We start from the raw sequence: 3706 nt of genomic DNA on the forward strand, positions 1-3706 counted from the left end.
CAAGTCGCCTGGACCTGGTGGAGCGAGAGGTCGCGAGCCTGCACCTGCGGGTGGATCGCCGTGCCTCTTCGTCCGATATTGGACGAGGCCTTTCGCATGATCCGACGGATCGAGGCTTTGTTGCCACAATCGGAGCCGCCTGCGGCACACCCCCAGACGTACGCGTATGGTGCGTACCCGGCGTACTCAGCGTACTCGGCGTATGGCTCCGGGGTCCGTTCGTGCGGAGCCCCTCCGGCGTACGGGCTTGACCGCAGCCTTGCCGTTCCGACCGAGGCTTGAGTGCCTGCTCCGACGCTCTCGTCGACGTCTGTGACCGGCCCTCGCTTCGAGGAGCTGGGTCAAGGTGGGTCTGCGAGTCAGCAACCCCCTGCGGATCACATTACCGCTTAAGACGTCCAACGTAAAGCGTCGGGTGCGTCGTCATTGACTTAGGCAGGTCGATGGTGTACGACGCACCATGCCTTATCCAAGACTGCGAGCGGTCCAATGAAGCGGTGCTTCAGCTTGTTGCTGGCTTCAGTCGCGAAAGCGTTCTCGGCTCCACCGATATAAGTTGAAGGATGGCCTCCTCTTAGTGAACCTCCACGGGTGGTCGTACCCAACGACGAGGGTCTGAAGCTCGACATCATCGCGGAGGCGAACAATGCGCCCTCCATTGGCCACTTGGGTCACGAGAAGACCTTACTGTCAGTCTTTCGGGCCTTCTGGTGGACCCACATGTACAAGTGGGTCGCTCGGTACATGAAGACTTTGTCAGCCGGACACTGAAGCCGAATGAACTGAACTACGGAGCGGTGGAGAAAGAGATACTTGCCGCTCCTGCGCGTGTTGGATCTAAATTATAACCTGCTAGTGGGAAGATCCATCCGGATCCTGACTCGACACTCCACGCTAGCCTGGCTGTTCAAGTCGGCCGGATTGCAAGGACGTTTGGGACAGTGGGCAGCTTTACTCTCACCTTGGACGCTGGAGATTGTGAAATGTTCGAAAGGGGAAGACGAGATCCTGGGAGTCTTGGCCGCGAGCATCACTCCTCGAGCTAAGATGGATGAGGCGCTGACTAGGATCGCCCCTAAGAAAGAGCCCAAACGCCGGATCCAGATCCCGATCCCGACGGTACAGGTGGATGAGGATCTATACGTCCTGAGTTTCGATGGATCCGCTCGTGTACGACGCGGAGGAGGAGCATACAGTGCAATACTGTGGAGATTGCCCGGATGGGATGTTGTACGGGCCAGATCCACTTATGCGGAAGGCCTCACCGTCAATGAAGCGGAGTATAACGGGCTACTGCTGGGTTTAAATCTACTAAAGGGACAAGATCCGAAAAGGCTGGTGATTTGTGGGGATTCAAATTTGGTGATCAGACCGGTGCGAGGTGAGATTGACTGCAAGGCCCCGGCCCTAACACTGTTACGGGCGAAAGTGATGATCCACCTGCGCGGGTGCATGAATCTCGAGTTGGCGCATGTCACGCGAGATTGGCATGCCAGTGCCGATAGGTTGGCCAGCGCCGCTTTACGGAATCAATGTGGTGTTGAACTAGTGAGAGAGAGGCCGAGCATCAGGATCTCGTTACGTTGACCCTACTAGACGGAGGAAGCGTGGATCCTAGGACTAAAGAAGTATCTGATGGGGGATCGTACAGCATTATCGCTACGGATTACGCGGTGGATCTGAATGACTTGCTCTTCTATTGCCCCCCTACGAAGAGAGTCAACGAGGATCGGGATGGATTGATGAGAATGGTGATGCCGGAAACCTTACAACAGGATGTCCTACACCACTATCACGCTAGCTTGGAAGGCGGACATCAGGGTATTGGTCGGACCTACCAACGGATCCGGGAATGTTTTCACTGGAGGGGACTATTCAAGAGTGTACAACGGTATGTCGGGGAATGTGTGGATTGTAAGACAGGCAAGGGATGGCCCACAATCGAAGGGGGGTCACCTGGGAATGTCCAAGCGACTTAGCCTTTCCAAATCATAGCCATGGATCATATCCCCTCGTTGCCCAAGTCGTTCAAAGGAAACACAGAATTGTTGATTTGGGTGGACCTGTTTACCGGATACGTGGTAGCCAAAGCTAGTGCGTCTAGAACTGCGCAGACCATTGCTGAATCGTACGAGGAGTGCGTTTTCCGAAGATTTGGAGCTAGCGAGATGATTAGACATGATCAGGAGCCAGGCTTTATGTCTGATTTCTTTCGAGCATTCAACCGGATCCTGGGGCAGCGACAGCGAGCAACCATGGCATATCGTCCCCAAGCTAACGGGTCGGCCGAGCGCATGGTACAGACGATCACGAGAGCACTCAAGATGTATGTCCAGGATTTGGATCAAAGGGATTGGGATGAGTACGCAGAACGGCTCCCCGTGAAGTGAAGCCGTGTGAGCAAGACGGAGTTGGTGCGAAGAGACAGGATGGCTGGGCCGATCACGACTCGTTGAATCGAGATGTCCGACCAGTGCTTCTTCTGTCGATCGCGGATCGGGGTGGGGCCTGTGTGGGCTGTGTGCGATCGCTGGGACGAGTGGGTGGTAGCGAGCGCGTCGGTTTGTTTGATTTTGTATGTTTTGGGTTTGTGTGCGAGTATGAAGCCCGTCTAGCTCAGTCGGTAGAGCGCAAGACTCTTAATCTTGTGGTCGTGGGTTCGAGCCCCACGGTGGGCGACTGCTTTTGCTATTTTGGCCTCGCGCGCACGTCCGCTCTTGATATGCGTGACGATCGTCTCTGATCCCTCCCACGCCTCCCAGTGTGTATCTGACTCCATGATACCGGTGTGGATGTTTGACAGTCGTCCTGTTTCCGATGACTGGTAATATCTGGCCGTTCTTGCTGCGGACAGGGTCGCGCAGATCGAGTCCGGCTTGCATGCCACACCACCACGCCGCTCGGACTCGATATGTGGACGGGTCCATCAAGGACCTCGGACAGTGTGAAGTGAAGCCGTGTGAGCAAGACGGAGTTGGTGCGAAGAGACAGGGTGGCTGGGCCGATCACGACTCGTTGAATCGAGATGTCCGACCAGTGCTTCTTCTGTCGATCGTGGATCGGGGTGGGGCCTGTGTGGGCTGTGTGCGATCGCTGGGACGAGTGGGTGGTAGCGAGCGCGTCGGTTTGTTTGATTTTGTATGTTTTGGGTTTGTGTGCGAGTATGAAGCCCGTCTAGCTCAGTCGGTAGAGCGCAAGACTCTTAATCTTGTGGTCGTGGGTTCGAGCCCCACGGTGGGCGACTGCTTTTGCTATTTTGGCCTCGCGCGCACGTCCGCTCTTGATATGCGTGACGATCGTCCCTGATCCCTCCCATGCCTCCCAGTGTGTATCTGACTCCATGATACCGGTGTGGATGTTTGACAGTCGTCCTGTTTCCGATGACTGGTAAAATCTGGGCCGTTCTTGCTGCGGACAGGGTCGCGCAGATCGAGTCCGGCTTGCATGCCACACCACCACGCCGCTCGGACTCGATATGTGGACGGGTCCATCAAGGACCTCGGACAGTGTGAAGTGAAGCCGTGTGAGCAAGACGGAGTTGGTGCGAAGAGACAGGGTGGCTGGGCCGATCACGACTCGTTGAAATCGAAGATGTCCAGACCAGGTGCTTCCTTCTGTTCGATCGCGGAATCGGGAGTGGGGGCCTTGTGTTGGTCCTGGTGTGCTATCTGCTGCGACCGAGTGAGCTGGGAAACCGAAGCGCCGC

This window comes from Phytophthora infestans, genomic scaffold, assembly GCF_000142945.1.
Source record: "Phytophthora infestans T30-4 supercont1.21 genomic scaffold, whole genome shotgun sequence".
NCBI lineage: Eukaryota > Oomycota > Peronosporomycetes > Peronosporales > Peronosporaceae > Phytophthora > Phytophthora infestans.